Source organism: Cornus florida, unplaced genomic scaffold (assembly GCF_030987335.1).
Source record: "Cornus florida cultivar Cherokee Brave unplaced genomic scaffold, ASM3098733v1 CherokeeBrave_3.0.0_Hap2_Chr01, whole genome shotgun sequence".
Lineage (NCBI taxonomy): Eukaryota > Viridiplantae > Streptophyta > Magnoliopsida > Cornales > Cornaceae > Cornus > Cornus florida.
The window spans coordinates 26301024-26324462 of NW_026775571.1; the positions used below are offsets into that span (position 1 = coordinate 26301024).

The following is a 23439-nucleotide window of genomic DNA, read 5'->3' on the forward strand; positions in this document are numbered from 1 at the left end:
GATTCTTGTTGCTTAGACTGTAAGGTAGCTTAGGATGCTCCCCGAGTCTCACTTGGACATAGACGTTAGGTGGCATGAGCCCCTTTAACATGTTTCACCTTAAGGTGATAAATTTGTAAAATGCTAGGTCGATGCATGCTCATCTCCTACGAGTAGCTTTATGTTACTCACCCCTACGATACTGGGGCATATTTCAGGTACGAAGACTTGGTTCGTGAAGCCTAGCATTCCTTGGATGTCGAGTAGCTTTCAAGTTTCCATTTCATGCAAATGTTAGCATGAAATGTCATTTTGTAGACTTATATGTCAAAATATGTATATTTGATTCCATGTATGTAATGTGTACTTAAGTACACTCCTTTCAATGTATTTGATATGTATGAGATGAGGCCAGAGGCCAATGACATGTATATTGTATTTTATGTAACTTTTTAACTTCATGAAATATTGTGAAAATCTTGAAAAAAAATCGCAAGTCATTCTTTCACCACGGTTGCATCAGGTGTGAGAATTCCATTTTCATTCTTTTATAGGGTCTTATTAATCTTGTATGAAGTATGGCCAAGGGCCAAATGGTCATTTGATCTCGTTTTGCATTTTTGGATTCCATGTTTTCCATTCCAAGTCCATTTTTGCCTTTTTGCCCGTTCGGGGGTCGGATTTTGCATTGGCTATATTTTTAAGCCATGGACCATTGTAGCGCGTCTAAATAGGTAAGTTACGTTTGCATGCATAGTCGTTTCCGGGCAAAACCTCATCGTTTGTGTTTTGAGCCTCTTGTGAATTCATTTCACATTTTTTTTGCATATTCTGATCTAGGGGCATTATGGACCTTTCACCTTAGTTTTATTTTCTTCTTTCGACATGGTCGCTTAGAAAACGTGATTTTAGGGGGGGTTTCTCTTTCGTGTTTTTCCAGAAAAGGTCGTCTTGGTACCGTAAATCCCTCGTGAAGTTTCAGTTTCCAGTTTTCATTTAGCAGCTTTATGACCCTCTTGTTCAGTTCAGATCTAGGGGCATTTTGGGGATTTCACAGTGAGTTTTTTTCGATTCCGTTTGCGATGTTGGGTAGCAAACTCGATTTTAGGGGGGGTTTCTTCTTCGTGTTTTTCCAGAAAAACTCGTCTTGATCTCCGTTTCAAGCCTCAGTTCTGGGCAGATCAAAAAAAAATGTAGCAGCAGCCAAGGGCTGCCACCAGCCCTGTCCTTGGGCGCCGGCATGCACGCCGGTGGGCTCGCGCATGGGCGCCGTGTGCGCCATGGCCCCTCGTCGGGCCACCGCGACGTCAATTCTTCTTTTGGGCTTTTCTCCTTCGTCCGGACTCCGATTCAAGTGAATTTTTTTTTTTAACTTGACTAATTTTTCGCTGTCTTTCCAACGGTATGCTCGGTTGCACCCGGTTCTTCCTGGATAATTACCAGTTTACCCTTTTTACCTTAAGTGCTCGTTTTTCTTCGTCATGCCATTTCTACTTCGTCCGGACTCCGAATCATGCGATTCTTGAGTCCATCTTGATTAGTTTTTCATTGTCCTTCCAGCGGTGTACTCGGTGGCACCTAAATCTATAGTTTTCAGAAATGACTATTTTGCCCCTGGGGGCTAATTTGTCATATTTTCGATCTTTTGCTTCCGCATCAGTTCTTGTTGAGTTCCACGACCACATGGAAGGTCACTTTGACTTCTTAGAGTCTTGCTTTCTATTTTCGCTTCCGCATTCGGATCCGTTATCGGATCATCCTTACGGTTCATCACAAGATACGCTGGCCTAAAAACCAGGGTCGCCACAGTGAAAGTTTTCTAAAATATTTACAAGCGTAAAGTGGGAAGTTGAGAAAGGACCAAGGTCCTCCACATGGTCGTCATTCAATTCCTCCATTGGTGAAATGGAGTGATGCGAACTACCTCTTCCCCTAGGATTACGAACAACCAATTCAAGACACAAATTAGGAGGGACAAGAGTTGGATTCAATGACCTACGACCATGCATGCACTAGCAAACATGCAAATAACAATCACTTTTCCCCCATAACAAATCAATCAACAAACATTCTCCACATACATTAGTCCCATACTCCCATGCTTAAACAATATGCAAAGAAAATTAAATTGCCTCCACGCGGGCTCACGATTTATCTAAGAATTTAAAAACTTGCCACCACGCAGGCCGACAATTTATCTAAGAATTTAAAAACTTGCCACCACGTAGGCCGACAATTTAACTAGAGATTGAGTTAGAAAGATCTCACAAAGGGTCCTTAAGCAACTTCAATTCATTTTCGATTTTCAAGCCTTGCTATGCTTTGCAAATTTTAAATTTTAGCCCTTTATGCTTTTGCTTAGCTTCACTTGGCTTCCTTGCTTCCTTTGCTCTTTAATTCCCTTTGCTTGACTCTCTCTTAGCTCAATGCACCTAGCCAATCAAGAATAAACACAATAAGTAACAAAAATAAAGAAAAGGAAAGACACGATCAAAAGAGTACTAATTCCTATTTATTCCCAAAACACGGCATTGCCAATTCAATACCCGGCAACAGTGCCAAAAACTTGGTGGCTGTCGGGAGGGCCAACATTTAAGAATGCACTAAGAATGTGAGTGTGCAATGTGGCCAAGTTTTAAATTTATAAACGCCACTACTACCTCTAACTAAAAATGTAGTTAAGGTGAGTAGTGATCGTCTCAAGGGATTGTGGGCGTGTTTGCAATGGAAACAAAATATAGGGTTAGTAGGGTGATGAGCACTGAAAAGTGCGCATTTAAACCCGTTAAGCTTAAGCATTCTAGTACCTTTATCTATCTTACTTTGCCGTTTTAGACTTATTACGTGTTATTTATATTTTCAGGCACTAATCCAAAATTGAGCTAACTCAGCCAAATAAGAGCTTAATTGAAGCAATCCTGAGATAAACTAAAGGAGGGAGCAAAGTGGAGAAAGAAATGAGCAAAAAGGAATCAAGTTGTGCAGCTGAAAAGTTCGATCGATCCAACTTAGAGTTCGATGGATCGAACATCTATGATCGATCACAGTACTTCTCGATAGATCCAACCTTGGCCTTTGCTGAAATTCCAAGTTCGATAGATCGAACATCACCTTCAATCGATCGAACCCTATTTTGTCCTATTCAAATGATTGATCTTATCCACAGCTGTACGCCTACCAACCACTTTTGTCCTTTTCCCCATAAATATCTTCGAAATATCTCAGCCTTGTCCTTATCCGGAGGAGTCAGACCACTTCGATCGATCCAAGATGCAGTTCGATCGATCGAACCCATTTTCGATCGATCCAAGTTAAGGTTCGATCGATCGAACTTCCTCCAGCGAGAAAAAGTTAAAGTCCAGCTCATTTATTCCGTCCTTCATCCAATCATTGGAGAATATGCCTTGCACGACCACAGCTCATCATGGGGTGTATTTGACCTACCTATATAAGGAATATGATACACTTTTTGGAGAGAGTCTCTTATCACACATTGAAAATCATCTTGGAGGCTATTCTTGGAGAGGAGGAAGGAGGGAAGCTAGAGCACCATTGGAGGAGATCTTCACCAACAAGGAGCAGCCATGGAGTTAGCCCTTGAGGGTTGGATCATCACTACCATGAATGGCTAGACATCCTCTTGGGGCTAGAGTTAGCCCCAAGCATGCTTTCTATACTCTAATCTTGTGTATTATTGAGGGATTAGTGTTATATGATACATCTTGATATTCATGTATATATAAATCTTGATTATTTCATGGTTTGTATGGTTTAATGCTTCCAATTGACTATTCTATTCTATCCATATGTCTATGTATGCTAGAGTAGGATATTCATGTGTTTATCCCTAGATTTAGTGTTTTTGATGCATGTCTATGTGTATTGATGCTATAGATCTAGAGATTATCAAGATGATATGCTTAATGAATGCTATTTTGGTTCATTTGATGGTTTATGCCTATTCTTGATGGTTTGTGCCTCTCCCCTAGTCTAGATAGCTTTATTTTCATGCTAGTAGTGTAGATTTAGTGTAGTGGTAGTGTAATGTTAGATGGGAGGACAATCTACTCTTGATGTTTGATGTTCCATGCTTGTGAGTCCAAATGGCATATTCCTCTAATATTGTGTTGTATGTGGATTGTGAGCTTAATGAAGGATTAATGACTAGTTATGATATGTTGTATCTTTCACGTGTGTTTAGACAATTTATTCCTCTCCCAATAGATATTTTGTACCTCTCACATGATGTTTAGATAATGCATGTTTAACTAAATCATCCTTATGGATTGCTTGGACTATGAGCTTAATGAAAGGTTCAATGACTTGAATTGTTATTTTGTTATCTTCACATTATGTTTAGACAATATATTCCTCTACCAATAGATGTATTGTGGCCTCACACATGTTGATTGAGACAATTTATACACTTGTTGAGTCACCCTTACCAATTGAATGTCTTTTACACACATAACATTGTTGCAACACATTCATTTCCCTCATTAGTCACTTGATTATGGTTTGGAATAGTATTACTTGGTGGTGATCTCTACACCCCAAGACCTCTCTCTCTCTTGTTTACTTCATATTATTTTATTTAGTTAAATTCAATTTAGCTTAATCAACCAACCCAACTCTCTTTTGCAATCATTTGGTACGCTAGAGTCGAAGTTGAAATTCCAACACGTATAATCCCTTGGGACGATCCCTACTCACTCTTGCTACGTTAGTAGTGGTGTTGGTAGTGGTTTTTATAAATTTAAATTTGACATAAAAGGCTTTTCTTGAACCACACATTCACTACATTTAGTTTGGCGTATTGGAACGGCCGTCGTCATAGGGCAAGTGATCAAAAGATGATTTGTTTGGTTGATTAAATTAAACTACAATGCAATTGAAATTAATGCAAGTAAAAGGTAACAATTTAGAAAGTAAGGAAAAAGATATAGAGGAGAGGACTTGTGGTATTAGAGCTCACCACTAAGCTTAACTTCACTAGACACAAGCAATTGCATATTAATGGAGAAATTGAATTGTAACTTGTGTGTGTGTGTGACATTAATTGAAACTAGGTATGGATGGAAAATAAGTATAGATTGTCTAGCCAATTCAAATGGAAAGCACAACCTATCAAATGAGACCAAAATCCATTCAATGAAACCATAATTTATGCACACACAACTATCTAGAAACATACACCCTTTGCATTTATAAGTATAGAATACCAAGGAACAAAAATAGATTGTCCATCTATCTATGAATCTAAAGCAACTATACTACATCTACACTAAAGACATGGAAATTAAACTAAGTAAGCTAAAGGTGTGGCACAATCCATCAAGAAACAAGTGTGAACCATTACAAAAGTATTCAATTAAGCACTTTGTTTTGATCATCACTAGATTAACTTCATCCATACAAATAGACATGCATAAATTCCATTAAATCTAGAGAAAAACACATAAATTATCCATTCTAGCATACATAGTCATATGATTAGAAATAGACAATCCAATTGAAAGCATTAATCCATACACATCAAGTAGAAACCACAAGATATATATATAAATCCAAGATCAAAACATTTGTTATAAGTAAATCCCCAAAAATATACAAAACACTAGGTCTAGGAAGCAAACTTAGGGACTACTCTAGCCCCAAGTAAATGTCTAGTCACTTATTGAAGTAGTCCTTCAACCCTCAAGGGCTATCTCTATGGTAGGAATGACCTCTTTCTTTATGGAAACCCTAGAAGAATGGAAGAACTCCCAAAGATGTGTAAAAGCTCTCTAGTCTCTAGCCTCCTCTCCAAGATATGAGATATGATATGTCTAATGAAGATATGAAGATATGAATGGCCCAAAATCCTTATATAGGAGGCTCAAATGTCATACCCAATGGTCTGGATTCGTGCACTAGGGTCCTTGCAATGATTACACCATGAGCCAACTTTTAATGAGTTGGACTTTGTTTTAATTCGGACTTGAGGATGTTCATTGATCGAACTGTGATGAGAACGATCAGACATTGGTAAGATCCATCGAATGCTGCAAAGATCAATCATCCTTGGCGGCACCTTTTTGAATAAAGACAAATCTCTGAGATATTTTAAGAAAAAGACAAGAGTGGTAGGTGGGGTGGTATGTGTGGATAAGATCGAATAATTTCAATTGATCTGAGAAAGGTTGGATCGATCGAAGATGGTGAGATCTTTTGGATAAGGACAATTGCTTGGATCCATCTTGATGAGGCCAGATTGATCTTGCTCTGATCGATCGAAGTAATTTTGAGATCAATCGAACTTGCTGGTTTTCCTCCACTTTGCTTCCACTTTGCTTCTTTCTTCCATTCAACTTGAGATTGCTTCTTTTAAACTCTTATTTGGCTGAATTAACCTATTTTTGGGATAACACTACAATAGTTCTGACTTTTACCAAAAAGCGCTGGCAAATCCAGTGTCGGTAGGCTTTTACCGGCGCTTTTCCAGAAAGCGCTAAGATAGAGTATTTACCAGCACTTTTTGCAAAAGCGCTGGTAGAGTGTATTTACCAGCGCTTTTTGGTAAAGCACCGGTAAAGGGTAATTTGAATTTTTTATTTTTTATTTTTTTTTCCTCCCTCCCTATGCCAGCGCTTCTTAAAAGAGCGCCGGTAAAGGGATATTTTTTTTTTTTTTTTTTTTTTTTTTTTTTTTTTTTTACCCTTATAATTTTTGGAAAAAACATATCAATACTACCAACTACTAAATGTCATCCAATATAACACAAGTTAATATAAAAATACCTTCCATATTATTTTTACATAATACAACCACAAGTTAACCCTGCCAATATGAAAATTACCATCAAAATTAGCTCCTAATACAACCACAAGTTAAGCTGGTAAACGTCAACCAAAAAGCAAAAATGTATACTAATACAACCACAAGTTAACCTGCTAATATACCATCCAAATTGTCTAAATAACGCTACTAAATGTCAGACAAAAAGAATTAACAATTTTTGACAAATGTAGTACAAGTTTTTCAAAAAGAACCCATCCAAGGCGAAGGAAATTCAAAAAGCACAGCCACGACCCCTTCTTCAACTTCAACAAGTCTTCTTGCGCATTTGATTTGAATTACCCTACATTTTTTATAAATTCATTACGCACACATTATAATAAATGAAAATTTAACATATATATAAGAGAAATTAAAAGTTCATAACCTTAACTGAATTGGCAACACGACTAGATAATGAATTTGGGGATACTCTAGGAGGAGCATCTAACGAATCAGAACCATTCAAAATAAGAAAACAAAATACATAAAATCTTGGCATAAGTACATATATTTAGTAAAGAATAAAACTAATAATAAATATACCTGTCCACTACAATTTTGTTGTTGCATCTGCATTAGCATAGCCACCTGTTGTTGTAAATTTTCCAACTTGTCATCATAGTTGGCTCGTAAATTTTCCAACTACTTGTCATAGTCGGCTTGCATTTTTGAAATGGTCTCCTGCAACTTTACGAGTGCAGCACGTGCCTCCTCATCAGATTTTTTTTGCATTATTAATCAGTTCAGCTTTACTAGGAGAGGGCCCCCAAACATCGCTTGGTGTAGGCCCGAAGCCAAGCATCCGCACACGACCAGTTATCTCTTCTCCCCTCACAATGGAGCAAAAATCATTGGAAGTGCCAATAGGAGAGTCAGAGTAACTTTTTTGAAGTACTTTTATGTTTTCTTGCCAAAAAAAAAAAAAAAAAAGTTTGAACTACCATGACATACTGCTATGAAACATCCAGACAAATATAATGAAATGAATGATAGAACAAGAATCCAGAAACTGTTATACATATAATTACTATTATGGACTTTAAATAATATACTTGCCATTCTGTCCTGTGATTTTGTGAATTAGGATGTTGAGTGACCTTGTTTTCTCATTATAGATGGTGTTATTATTATTCTTCCATTCCACTATTATGAAGATTTATGAGGAAGATTTAATAAAATAAAAACACTCTCTTTGTGAAGAATTGCAACCAGTAAAATGAACTTTAGTGAAAATGTGAAGCACTACAGTTTTTTCTAGACTCAGTTTTGTGATTACTATATCATAGATTGCATTGATTCATTGCTTCAAACGCTACATAAAATAGTACATTCTGAAACTTTGAAAACTAAACAGAGGTGTGCCTTTGAAAGATGTTTTTCTATTTTGTTTTTAGACTTCGATGATTAGGGTTGAGAGGAACACGTTAAATTGAAGAATTTAGGGCACTAATCAGCAACATGTTGACAATGGGAAGCAATACAGTTTCGAAAAATTCACTCAATTTCAATCCCAATATAGCAGTTGTAGCACACAGCAACAAGGTCATACAAATAGAAGTAGAATTTCATAAAATGAACTCAATTTCAACATAGTAGAATTTCATAAACTGAACACAACTTCAATAGAACCAGAATCTAAAAATGTAAATTTTCTTACCTTTTTTCAAATTGAGTTGTAAAATTCAAAAAATGAACTCAATGACAATCCCAATATAGCAGTAATAGTACACACCAGCAAGGTCATACAATAGAAGTAGAATTTTAGAAAATGAAATCAATGTCAATATAGTAGAATTTAATAAACTGAACACAACTTCAACAGAACCAGAAATTTAAAAATGTAAATAATTTCCCAAGAATTAAATGGTATTAACGACCAAGTTCAATTTCTTTAAACCAAATAGGTATTTTCTTAAAATCATTCATACAAGTTCAATTTCTTTAAACCAAATAGGTACACCTTAAACTCGACGCGCAGCCCAAGTTTCTTGAAAGACATTAATAACCTAGTGGTCCAGATTCCAGAACACCCTATTGCATAATATTGTGAGCTATGACATCAGGATTAATTAGACAATAAATTAAACGAAAATGTGCAAAATCTCTATGCTGATAGGAATGTGGGAGAATTTTACAAACAACTAAAGGATAAATTAAGGCTAGTGATATTCGTATTCCACTAACCTCCTCTTTACATCCCTAAAACTTCTCTTCAAATATATATATATATATATATATATATATATATATATATATATACTTCAAAACCTCAAACTTATTAAATCACCAACATCATTTCTTTTCCAGAGAAAAAAATAAAAAATCCCCAGCATCACATCTTGTCACTTCTAAATTCCAAAAAAATTGTAGGTCTTCTATCTACTGGCTCTCTTAAACCACGCAGCTTCTGGCGCGAGAAGAATCCGGGCAAACTTAACGAAGTGTTTTGAGGTTCAAATTAAAGGATATATTATTATCATCATCTTGATTTCTTTCATTTGATTTTCTATCCAAATTTTTCCTCCATTCTTATTATTGCAATATTTTGTAATTAGATTTGAGATTCCAGATGGAGTTTTAGAATCAGAACATACTTTCCCTTTCCATTATTGGTCTCCACAAAATCTTCAAAAACTTGAATCTCAAGAAATCAACAAAAGGAAGAAAAAAACGTAAAATCAATGAATGTCTCCTTGGTGTGTTTCTATCTTGTATGAATGATTTAATTTCCCAAGAATTAAATGGTGAAGTGTATTTTCTTTTCCTCCTACCCTAACTTGATTGTGATTTTTGAGTTATCAATCAGTTCTCAACCAACAATTTTGGATTTCAACAGATGTGTTTAACATATTCAAGGACAAGCACGGGATGTTCAAAGAAGAACTCAATGACAATCCCAATATAGCAGTAATAGTACACACCAGCAAGGTCATAAATAGAAGTAGAATTTTAGAAAATGAACTCAATGTCAATATAGTAGAATTTAATAAACTGAACACAACTTCAACAGAACCAGAAATCTAAAAATGTAAACAACTTCACATTGTGTCCATAATTTCCCAAGAATTACTAGGGGTAGAACAAGGATGAAGCAATAAAACTTAGAAACGAAGAAAAGATGAGAGAACAAATAGAGTACAAGTGTTAATGGAAATTAAATACATGTTGGGGAGAATATGATTGACACATTAACACAAACAACAAATAGCAAATACTTCTCCACAACACAAATCAATCAACAAGAAGCCTCCACATACAATGATCCCATACTCCCATGCTTTTCAACAAATACAAGAAAGTAAATTGCCTCCACACGGGCCGATGATAAACAATGAAATTAAAATACCTCCACACGGGCCGATGATTTAAAAATTGGTCACTTTAAGGTATGTGACCCCCTAATACACTGCAAAGAGTTTAAAAATTGGTCATTTCAAGGCACGTGACCCCCTTTTTGCAAAATAGAAGCATGAAAACTTACAATCATCTCCGAAGTAGCATCATCAGTAGCTTTGCCATCCTTATTTACATGTGTGCGAATGAATAAATCTGTAAGAGAAAGCTGAATACCTCGTCTTCCTCAATCTATAAAAGAAACATAGATATTGTGATATATATTATTATTTACCACTAACATTTATAATCATTCAATGACATAAGAACTGAAATAATTTATATTGCCAAAACTTCAACTAACCTCGACAGAAACACGTGCAAAGCATTTTGTCCCTGTAGTATGCATCATTGTCTGCTTCCCACGACGTTCTTTATGTTTTTTTACTGACCTCCTACAAAAAGTGAGAAAAAGTAAACGTTCTAACATTCCACCTAAAATAATGACTGAAAGCAGGTAAATTATAAATTCAACTCATTGACTTTAAATAAAATTGGTAGATAGAGGATTACCTTCGCAATAGGCGTACCCCAATGCCTAACCAAAAATTCCCAATGCTCCAGTAACGACCCGGTCATTTGCCTTCCTTTCCTTTTTTCTGAAATTTTACGAATGAATTTTTTTCGTTTAATTTTTTTTTCTGAGCTCTATTTCGTGTCGCTTAGTGTCATCTCGAGTGCTCGGAATTGGTTCCTGAGACTCTTTTCTGTGGATTGACAATTTCCTTTGAGGACTAAGTCATTTTCACATTTTTCATTTTTCGATACTATACGTTATTTCGTCCTTTTCCCTATTCTGTCTTATCTTCGTTTATTAATTTTTGGCACAACCTCGCTTCTCATGCTCAGAGTTGGTTTTTGACTTCACGTGCCTTCATCTTGAGTGGTTTTCTCAAAATACGTATCTTTACTTTTGCAAGAAAGTACTCTGGTTGCTCCGGTGCCCACAGGGGGATGGATGCACAATTCTTTAGAATCTTTTTCATTTCTTGGGGTGTTTTTCGTAAATATCTTTTGAAGATATTTTATTTCAAGGGTATCTAAGAAAACATCTTTTGGAAGATATTTTCATTCTGGGGCAGTTTCGCAGTTAACCCTTTTTGTAGGGATCATTATGCAATTAACGAAAGTTATCGCAAAATGTCTCGTCTGGAGCCTGGATCCTCATACGGGATTCATTTTCACATTTCGTCGAGTCGTGGACTCTCAGAATTTCCTTCTGGTCGTTTTCCCCAGTTTTAGGGATTTCTGGCCCCCGTTGCTGCCGAACTTGTTCGGGGCATAACTTTCTGCTCGGGACTCAGTTTTTGACGCCGTTTCTTTCGTTGTTCATATTTTCTCATTTTGAATCTTTTTCGTCTATGGAGTTTTTTCATTTGAGTGCATCTGCTCAAAATCCACTTTTCCAGATCCGGCGGGGCCCTTTCAGGGCACTTTTTGTGATTTTCTATAAAGAGGGGGTTTTAAAAAATTAAAACATAATTTTCTTCTTCTTCCCCACATGTTCTGGACCAGGTCCCACAACCTTCCAAGGCTGCCATCTTCTCTCTCCTCTTTTGGTTCACTTTTCTTTGATGAAAAGTCTTCGGCCTTAACGTTTAATGCTTGTCTTGACGCTGCGCATCTTATGCCCTTATTAGAATCCATTTCCAACGATTTTTTGAGTTCGGGTTTGGAGTCAAGTTGGGATTTTTATGGGGTTTCTTGCAGATTCTTGTTCACAGTGTTGTCCCCGACAAAACCTCTCGGTATCGTCGGATTCGGAGCACTTTCGTTTCAGTAGGAATTTAATTTTTTCATCTCAAATTGAGGTAGGGGATGTTCTATATTTAAATTCTTATTATATAGTATGCTTGTGATGCTTATACTACTTGTTTGCATGATTAAATATAAAATCTAGAGATTTCATTATTTATTTTTTTTGTACGGGATCTAATTTTTCCGATTGGTCATGACTTGGTTTAAACATATAGCATGATATTATATTGCCCCATTATATGCTCATAGTCGTGTATTAAAATTAGACCATTTAAATAAGTACTAAAGCTTTTATTTAATATTTATCTTAGGTGAAAGATTAATTCACATGGCCTTAACTAGCTTGAAATCAATATGTGTTAGTATATTATATTAGGCCCTAACATACTCTTCAACATAAATTAAATTGAGAGAAATCGGAATTGTTTTGAAAAATTAGTAATTATTAATTAACTTGATTAATTAATTTGCCCTGAGTGCACTATTTACTCCATTTGAATTCCGACTTGATATTCTTGATCTATATGCCATATAGCTTCACATATATTTGATTTAGAATATTCGGTGAGGTTTTGAAACCTTTCATTTAATTAATTTCCTTATTTAAGATTTAATCCTCATGGTGATATACAACTTGGAATTGATTTGTGGCATGTTAGAAAATTAGGCTTTGGTATAGTTGTTCACGTATATTAAATTAGGATTAATTGTATGAGAATTGCGACTTTTATTTTATATTTAACTTTAGTTAAAGTTTAATTCACATGGTCGTAAATTAAATGAAATAAACTTGTAATGTGATATTTCATTAGTCCTTGGCATGTTCTCTAAGATATGTTAAATTGAGAGCATTTGGTTAAATTTGAAAATCTAGAAATTTTAATTAAAAGAATTAATTAAAATCTATTTAATGGTCCCATTAGCTTAATTAAGTTTTTAACTTGATAATTGTATTGATCATGACTTGTTTACTAGCATATATTAATTTGGGACTATTAAAAGTTGTTTTAGAATCTTGGAATTTAAATTAGTATAATTTAATTAAAGTTCTACTTTGTTGTTCCAACAACCTAATTAAGTTTTAGAATGGATATAGGTGATGACCATGCCATGTCCTTTAACATGTATTAAATTGAGGTTCTTTGGAATTGAATCGGAATCTAGAGAATTTAATTGTGTTTATCTATTTAAGTTCTATCAATTTGCTCTATGATCTAGTTGTGTTTTAGAAGTGGTTTCTATATTCAAATCATGGACTTGGATTTGTTGTATATTCATTTGGTTATGTTTTGAGCATTGGATAACATAGTTGCTATGTTTATACTCATGAGAATATGTTTTCCTTATTGAATATACTGTTGCCTTGTGTAATGATTTGTACACTTCATATTTAACATCTTTCATGCATAGCGTGTAACGAATCGCACACTGAAGATTCGACATCCATCATATCATATTAGTTGTGGACTTAGAGCATGTATTGTATAGGTTTCCAAATTTGGTTGTGCATGGTTGATAATTGATTATCTTGTATATACATGTTGATATATACGTTGTTGCACAATTTGTTAATTTTGAAAACTTGGGAATGTCGTTGTTTGGCTACGGTTAGAACGTGATTCTAGTACGGGGGATAGTCCATCTATATAGTCTAGTGCGCACATAGGGAGGTTACCCATGAGCTAGTAACCCTAAAGTAACCATATTGTCGGTTTGATCTGGCGTGACGTCTATGTATTCACTTTATTTGATTTCGCATTTCATTTCAAGTTGATAACTAGATGATGTTGTGACTTGTTTCTTTGTTGATTTCCCATTTTAAGTTGCAAGATGTTAACTTAGAGAAATCATGCTTTATGCGTTGTATTAGAAGTTCTAATGTTGGTTAGATGGCATTGAAATTGTAATTTGTGTTTTAATGTTCTAATGTAGTTTAGGATTGATCCTATAGATTCAATTGGAACATAGATATTATGCCCCATTCGTGATTTCAAGTATACTCCTTGTCATGTTAATTGCATCGATAATGTAATTCTTGTTAACATATGTCCGAGCATACTTATTGTCATGTTATATGGAATGTTCCATCCTTGTATACTTGCATAGATATTATGCCTTATTCTTGATTCCGTATATAATTCTTATCGTGTTCTTTGGATTATCCCAAACTTGACTTGTTTCATATGTGTATATGTATCATGATTCTTATTGCTTATGCTCCATGATAGCTTAGGATGCGCCCTGAGTCTCACTTTGACATAGACGTTAGGTGGCATGAGCCCCTTTGACATGTTTCACCTTAAGGTGATGAAATTGTAAAATGTTAAGTCGATGCATGCTCATCTCCTACGAGTAGCTTTATGTTGCTCACCCCTACGTTACTGGGGCATATTTCAGGTATGAAAACTTGATTCGTGATGCTTAGCATTCCTTGGATATCGTGTAGCTTTTAAGTTTCCATTTCATGCAAATGTTAACATGAATGTCATTTTGTAGACTTATATGTAAAAGTTGTATTCTTTGATTCCATGTATGTAATGTGTACTTAAGTACACTCCTTTCAATGTATTCAACATGTATGAAATGAGGCCGAAGGCCATTGACATGTATATTGAATTTTTTGTAACTTCTAACTTCTTAAAATATTAGGAAAATATTAAAAAATGCCAAGTCATTGTCTCACCATGGTTGCATCGGGTGTGGGAATTCCGTTTTCATTCTTTCATAGGGTCTTATAAATCATGTTTGAAGTGTGGCCAAGGGCCAAACGGTCATTTAATCCCGTTTTGTATTTCTGGATTCCGAGTTTTCATTCCAAGTTCCATTTTTGCCTTTTTGCCCGTTGGGAGGTCGAATTTTGTATCGGTGGTATTTTTAAGTCGTGGACTATTGTAGCCCGTCCAAATAGGTAAGTTACGTTTGCGTGCATGGTCGTTTCCGGGCAAAACCTTATCATTTGTGTTTTGAGCCTCTTGTGAATTCATTTCGCATTTTTTTTGCATAATCTGATCTAAGGGCATTCTGGACCTTTCACATCAGTTTTATTTTCTTCTTTTGACATGGTCGCTTAGAAAACATGATTTTAGTGGGGGGTTTCTTTTTCGTGTTTTTCCAGAAAATTTCGTCTTGGTGCCGAAAATCGATGGCAAAGTTCAGCTTTCTGTTTTTTTTTTTAGAAGCTTTTTGGACCTCCATGACCAAATTTCATAGAGGAGCATTTCGGGCATTCTACATTGCGTTTTTTTTAATTTATCTCGCAAATCACATAGAAAACTCAATTTTGAGGGAAGTTTCTTCTTTGTGTTTTTCCAGAAAAATTTATCTTCTAACTCGTTTTTGCTCTCAGTTGTGGGCAGATTCTGAAAAATTTCATGTAGCAGCTTTTTGGGTCCACCTTGACCTACGCTATTCAAAGAGCATTTTAAGGGCTTTACATTGTGTTTTTTTTTTGTTTCTTCCATGATGTCGGGTAGAAAACATGATTTTAAGGAGGGTTTCTTCTTCGTGTTTTTTCAGAAAAACTCGTTTAAGAGTCCGTTCATAACCTCAGTTCTGGGAAAAAAATCAAATGTGGCTTGCTGTTACAACACTATTCATACCCAAATTTTTGACCCGAAAAGTGAGTCTATTTTTTTGAAACTTTGAGGCTTCATATCTTCATCATCCGGACTCCAAATCAAGTGATTTTTGAGTCTAAGTTTATTAAATTTTGCTTGTCTATCCAACGGTATACACGGTTGCATCTAATTATATCTGAAAAGACTATTTTACCCCTTATCAAATACCCATGCCGCACTGTTTTTAAACCCAAAACATGATTTTTTTAAAACTTTGACGTTTCATATCTTCTTCGTCTGGACTTCGAATCAAGTGATTCTTGAGTCTAAATTCATTAATTTTTCCTGTCTTTCTAATAATATGCTCAGTTGCATCTAGTTTGGTCTAAAAGGACCATTTCAACCCATGTAAAGTACCATTGCCGCATTGATTTCAAACCCAAAAGTTTGATTTTATGAAACTTAAAAGTTTCATATTTTCTTCATCCAGACTCCGAATCAAGTGATTCTTGAGTCCATCTTGATTAGTTTTTCGTTGTCCTTCCCGCGGTGTGCTTAGTGGCACCCTAGTCCACAGTTTTTAGAAATGGCTATTTTGCCCCTGGTGACTTATTTGTCATATTTTTTGTCTTTTACTTCCGCGTCAGATCTCATTAAGTTCCACGACCTCATGGAAAGTCATTTTGACATTTTAGAGTCTTGTTTTCTATTTTCGCTTCCGCATATCGGATCCGTTATCGGGTCAATCTTCGGTTCATCATAGGACACGCTGGCCTAAAAACCAGGGTCGTCTCAGCTCATTTTCAACATCAGGCGGTGGGTTTGCCAATCTTTCTGCATCTATATCCCTAATCGAGTAATATTCACTTTTTAATTCACACTTCTACTCCCTCCATTTTTTTCCCGATGGAGGATATGGTCCAATGTTTTGACATGATTCCCACATCATACTTTCCCTGAAAATGTGATAATTGCTGCATGTTAATCCACTTTTTCCATAAAAATTATTTTAATATCATTAAAGGGTTTTACCTTTACAACGTTCCACATATCCTCCTTCAGCCGTTTAGGCATCTCCCAACAAGTTTTGTAGCACAAAGGAGCTAAATTAGCATTCCGAGAAAGTGTTCCCAAATAATTAGTATATGTACCACTTCTAGGGCCTATCGGCTATCCAAACTTATTAACCCTAAACAAAAATTAACAATTGTAGATGTTTAATACAAAAATAAAGATAGAAATCCTTTTTTCTCCTTCATATTGAATATAGTCTAATTATGTAAACTATATAAGATGATCTCTGTATATATGTACCTTAATGGTAATAAGGTTGTCGCATTTACGACATTCTTGCATCGTGTCGGACCCCGTCTCTTCTTCGGCGGTGGTTGGGATGATTTTGAAGTTGAAGCTTTAGTATTTTGTTCACTCACTTTTTCCACTTCACTAACCGTTCGTTTCATTGTCAACTTATTGTTTATCCTTCCTGGAAAAGAAAACAAAAAAGTGAGAATTCATTTAAGAGAATGCAATCAAATTGTTTAAAAATGGCAGTGCACAATCCAGGAAAAATCAATAAAAAGAAATAAAAAATACCTCAAAACTTAAGGGTATTTTTGGTTGTCCAATGGAAATTATATAAAACCATTCTGTTTTGGTAAAATCATTGATCACACTTATACAATAATATGCCAAGAATATATCAAAACATATTAAAAATATATAAGCACACAAAAAAACTAAATCAGTTTTCACGGGAAGCATACATGTGCATGCTACAAAATATGATACTGCAATATTATTGTCAAAGTTGCATACATATATATATATATATATATATATATATATATATGGTGAATCAGAGCTTATAATATCCAAAAAAGACATTTGACATCCAAAAAAGACGTTTCACATTCATTGAGTAGTAGATATGGAATCATCCTAAATCTCATCTTCATTAAGGTCATCATCAACATCATCATCTTCTTCTATAGTTGTTCCAAGCAAATCAGCTCTTGTCCAAAACGTGCTATCATCAGGCACATCCAAGTCGTTATCTATAGTTGAATGGTTCGGCTCCATGATAATTGAACAAAACATACCGATGCTTGCACCAAAGTCATCTCATCTAGATTAATGAACTCTTATTTTCCCAAGGCACGACCTTGTGCACCAAAATCATTCACTTCCTCTCCATCAAGCACATTATCGGAATTCCTTTGGGGCCTATCGAATCTCGTCTCAATATTTGTCAGATAGCGTGAACAAAAAGTCAAGCATTCTTCCGCTAAATAACCTTCTGCTATTGACCCCTCGGGATGACTTCTATTTCGCACGTAATTTTTCAAAGTCATAAGGTACCTAAATATAAAGAATGAAATTTAATAATATCAGAATTTTTGAAAAATAAACAAACTATAAATGAAAATTCATTAAAAATCTTGACCTCTCAATTGGATACATCCAACAGTATTGCACTGGTCCTGTAATCCTTGCCTCGTGAGCCAAGTGAACAGATAAATGTACCATTATGGTAAAGAAGGCAGGTGGGAATATCATTTCCAACTGACATAGTATTAAAACAATCCGGTGTTCCAATTTATCCAAGTCTTCAGGCCAAAGAGTCTTTGACCACAGCTCTCGATAAAAGTTACTGAGCTCGACAAGTACTGAGCAAACATTCTTAGGCAATATCCTACGAATGGCTATGGCTAGAAGTTGTTGCATCAAGATATGACAATCATGACTCTTCAACCCACTAATTGTACGCTCTTTCAATTTCACACAACGTGAAATGTTAGATGCATACCCATCTGGAACATTAACATTTTTCAACACTCGACATAATATGCTCTTTTCAAGTGAAGATAGCGTCAAACTTGCAGGAGGCAAGTAAAATTTGTTTGAACCACGTTCTTGTGGGTGAAGTGAAGGCCTTACTCCCATATCCTGTAGGTCAAGTCTTGCTTTTAATCCATCATTCCATTTCCGATCATTCATCAATGTGTGAAGTATATTGTCACATATATTTTTTTCAATATGCATCACATCTAGATTATGACGCAAAAGATTATACTTCCAATATGGTAATTGAAAGAATATACTCTTCTTTCTCCAATTGTGCGTCGGACGCGTCCGATCGTCACACTTCCGATCTTCACATTGTATGCACACTCTTTCCAAATGGTGGAAATTTAAGGCCCTCTGTTTCATGTAACAATTGTGTTCCAGATAACATAGGCGGTGCACACCTTACCTCTTCAATGCCATCAAATGTTGATTTACGACGCCTATATTTATGATCTTTTTCAAGAAAACAACGATGCCCATCATAACATATTTTCTTGCTATGATCTAAGAAATGAGAGCAAGTGTCTTTGTTACAAGTAGGACAAGCCAAATACCCTTTTGTACTCCATCTGGAAACCATTGTATAACTAGGAAAGTCAAAAAGAGTCCAAAATAATGCTGCATGCATGCAGAACATCTCATTTCTTGAAGCATCATAAGTTTCCACCCCATCAACCCACAACTCTTTTAATTCCTCTATCAAAGGCTGCAAATAGACATCAATATCATTTCCAGGTCCCTTAGGGCTAGGTATCAAGGTTGATTGAATAAAATAAGGCTGTTTCATGCACATCCACGAGGGTAAGTTATACACGAGTATCAAAACAGGCTATGTACTGTGTGCAACACTCATGGTCTTGAATGGGTTGAACCCATCAGTTGCTAATGCAAGCCTGACATTCCGAGGATCACTAGAAAATGTTGGGTATCTTTTATCAAAGCTATCCCATGCTGGGGAGTCAGCGAAATGTCTCATCAATCCATCATTGATTCGCTCTTCAGCATGCCATCTCATAGAAGAAGTTGTCTTACTTGACATGAACAATCTTTGGAGTCTTGGCTTCAAAGGAAAATATCGTATAACTTTAGCAGGAATTTTTTTATTTGTTGATGAGGATGATGTACTCACATTGCCCTCAGTTTCTGAATCAAAAACTTTCTACCTTGACTTGCCACAATTATAACACATTTCATCATTAGAGTGCTCCTTCCAATACAACATACAATTAGAGGAACATGCATGAATCTTATCATATTTTTTAGTCCCAGGTCACCAATCATCTTCTTTGTTTCATTGAAGGTTTTTGGTAATGTCTCGCCATCTGGTAATCCTTCTTTTATCACTTTTAACAGATTAGTAAATGATTTGTCACTCCAATTACATTTAGTCTTCACCAAATATAGTTTCACTACATAGGATAACTTTGAAAACTTTTTACACCCAGGATATAACTCTTGGTTTGCATCTTCCAATAGCCTATAAAATTTATCTAACTCTTCATTTGACACCTTTCGATGCTGATCATTTTCTCCGTTGGTCTCTTCCCTCCCTTCAGTTGGAACACCAAAACCCTCGTGTAAGAGTCCATGCATATCATCATTTTTGTTTGCATTGATATCCTCATGTGTTGTGTGTATATCAGTTTAACGAGAAGATGACGGCACTTCTTCCCCGTGATAAAACCAAGTTGTGTATGATTGAATAAACTTATTGCATACCAAATCATCTCTCACCTCAGAACGTGTTTTCTTAATACAATTGCCACAATCAGTACAAGGACAATATATACGCCCATCCTTCCCAAGTCGCTCAAATGAGATATCTAGAAACTCTCCAACTCCACGCAAGTATACTGAACTTAACCTATTTGCATGGTAATGCATATAAAAAATCAAATTTCTTAAATTGTAGTTATTAGATTAAGTAACCTAATCAAACTACAATCTGAAGTACCTTGACTGAGTTATCCAACTTCTATCCATGATATTACATCAACCTACCTAAATAAAATATATGGACAAGAAATATATTATTGGTAAACATGATAACAATTTAGTCAAGGTATTTGAAAAGAATAAAAAAGTAATATGTACTAAAAAAAATCATCACTACTCCATTAAAACAAATTCCTCGACAAAATGTAGCTAGGGTTCCTAAGAATGATCCTAAATTTTTAGTAAACTATCATTATGCAAGATGGGTCCATTTTGTACAGTAAGAAAGCAATAGGTAATAGTTCAATCTCCAAAGTTCCACATGAACATAAAAAAATTATTTGCATTAATCAAAATAAAAACATATTACAACACGATTATTTGTAAGAGCTAATAATTCAGCATGATGATATGCCAAAGTTGATTCACCTATCATGCAACAAGTAGAATATATCGATGAACTAATGAAACTCATAAGGAATAATTTTAAATGAATAGATAAAAAATTAAAAAGCAAGAAAAGCAATCATCAATACCTTTAAAGAATATTAGCCAATCAAAAGCGATTTATCCCCTTCTTAATTGCTAATGCGAAGGAAACCGAGACAAAGGCTGAATTATGTTGGTCACACTGTCAGCAATAGCAAGAACATAGCAAGCTCAGTGTCTTGTAGCATACAAAAATAGAATTTTTTGTTCAAGAAGAAGGCAAATAAGAGACCAAAATTGTATTTGACAAAAAAAGAAACCGAATATTGCATGAAAACACTAATCTGACCTGAAGAAGGTGGTATGTGACAGCTGCAAATTTCTATCTTGATGTTGATATTCATGATGTGACGCAATGACTGCCATGTCAAGAAAATTAGACAGGGAATTAGAAATATTAATGACATAACTATGAGAAAGACGTATCTAATTTTGACACTGTGATACTGAATGTAATATTGTTTTTGACCAGAAACATACTATATTGATGATTTCAAAAAGATATGTTAGGAGTAGGAGTTGCAAAAATAATATTAAAAGATATGTTAGGAGTAGAAGTTGCAAAAATCAGAAAGACAATATTACATTCAAAAATAATATTATTTTGGTTTCTTGTGGTTGCAAAAATATTATTTTTGTAAGCTTTTTCAAATCAATGGCACTTAGACACCATGCTATATCAGAGCTTTATATATATATATATATATATATATATATTCAATACGGATGATTACTTTACATGCAAAGCTATTAAAATTACATTGAATTTAGTCTACTTAATTTGTAGAATTCAATTTACTTCTCACTAATAAATAAAAGTCATCAACATTCTGATAATCGAAACCCAAAGAAGGAATGCCCCGGTCTCATGCATTGTTTCATCATCTCCTTGTTTTTAATATTAAGAGGGTCAGCATTATAAGTTCTCTTGTACCATTCTTTTCTATATATATATTATATACTAAGCAAAAATTGACACTATGCCTCAAGATTGAGAAATAAATAACAAAAAAGAACACTTAAAGAAGAAAATGAAAACTAAGATTACGTTAAAAATAAAACAGAAGAATCAGTTTGAACCTTCAGTATTAAAGGAAGTGTAGATAGCTCAACTGCAGGCAAATCTCTCAAACCATTATTGACACTATGGTAGACCTCATCTGCAAAAGTGACAGAAAGAAAGATCAACTATCCATTTCATTGCCACAACTCTGGCCTTCTGAAAAGAGTTAGTTAAAAAATAATAAAGTTAAGAGCTTATAATTTTACATGTGATGCAATCCATAAGTGATTGGTTAATTTTCAAGACACATCCCACTTCGAGTTTCACATGATCAAATTTTATGTTACATTGAGTTACTATTCTTTGTTTTTTTCATAGATGAGTTTGCTAGCTTTTATTCATACCCTAAAAAAGCATATTTGACAAGTCCAACACCTTTCTTACTTTAAAATATGAAAAAACCCAACATTGTGAAACCAGCCAAAAATTAATATCCACGGGAACTAGTCATGGCAAAAAAATTGACTAGTTCCCGAAGAGAATTTTTTTATAAACGTTACATAGCATCACCTATAACCATGAAAATGTAACCATGAAAAATGTAATCATGAAAAATAACGTACCATTATTGTTCTTAGTCACCTGTCAAAATTAAAGTCACCTTATTCACTTTCAGGGACAATATATCTACATTCCAAAACTACAACAATAAAGTCTCACTCTCAAATCTAGAATGGTATGTAACTAATTAAAAATTAAAATTGAACCGCACGTTATACGCTAATGTGGTAAGGTGTATGTAGTCTTTATAACAGTGGGTGATATTGCTTGCAGTTGTATAATCAATAATAGGGAGATGTCATAGAACATGAATTCTCTTAAATTTTCATGGAGCGCTGGTCAAAATAATCTAGGATACTTTAACCAGTCTTTGAATTAACCTGATCGTAGGTCATAAAAAAAAAAAGGTATATATATATATATATATATATATATATTTGTGTATATACTATATATATGCGCAAGATATGAAGAACAGAAGATCATCGCAAGTGATTAACAAGCAGGTGTAATAATTAAAGCAGCTGACAGTACGAAAATGCAAAGAAATGAAGATGATTAAAATATAGAACGAGCTCAGCAAAATAAGGTAGTAAACCTCAAGCTTTGGAGGTGTATTGTAGAAGGATGGTCGCCTGAGTCCATCGACTTTGTGTTGATATCCCCAGTGGAGTCTCCAAATTGTGGGGGTTCATTTTCGTAACATAATAAAATACATATAAATGGTGATATCACACATAAATCTGAGTGATCCAAACAACATAATAGAATCCGAGGTGGACTGAGAGAGGTGGAAACACAGGTAAACTGAAGAGAGAGGGTGAAGATGGTAGTGTATTAGTACACCATTGACTCCCTCGGTGAAGATGTATGGAGAAAAACCATGAAAGGTTATTTCTTCCTCCTTTTTTGCTCTGCCTTCCACTTGGCCTTGGATCACCTCCTTATATAGGCCAAGTGAGAGGTTGGGTGATGTCATATGACATCACATGTGGGGCCCATTAACATTATAAAATAATGTTAATTAAGATGGGTTTAAAATGTATGGGAGTCCAAATGGTATCTCTCTCTCTATGAGTTAGGTCGAGGGTCGAC

The 23439-nt window shown here is 35.0% G+C and overlaps 1 long non-coding RNA gene across 12 annotated transcripts in view; it reads right to left on the bottom strand.

Annotated features, from left to right (window-relative positions):
• Positions 1-6734: 6734 nt before the first annotated feature.
• Positions 6735-23439, bottom strand: part of LOC132293939 (uncharacterized) — a 29266-nt gene continuing 12561 nt past the window's right edge. For 5 of the 12 annotated variants that reach the window (XR_009477943.1, XR_009477939.1, XR_009477934.1 and 2 more), the window contains 11 exons: positions 21861-21940; positions 21070-21139; positions 20828-20922; positions 16821-16992; positions 16539-16695; positions 10705-16462; positions 10496-10586; positions 10280-10383; positions 10145-10204; positions 7342-7704; positions 6735-7099 (listed from right to left, as the gene is read on the bottom strand). This is a non-coding gene — a long non-coding RNA (uncharacterized LOC132293939). Of the gene's footprint in view, positions 7100-7183; positions 7243-7341; positions 7705-10144; positions 10205-10279; positions 10384-10495; positions 10587-10704; positions 16463-16538; positions 16696-16820; positions 16993-20827; positions 20923-21069; positions 21140-21860; positions 21941-23439 lie in introns of all 12 variants that reach the window. The other 7 variants (XR_009477941.1, XR_009477942.1, XR_009477937.1 and 4 more) reach the window with 7 other exon arrangements.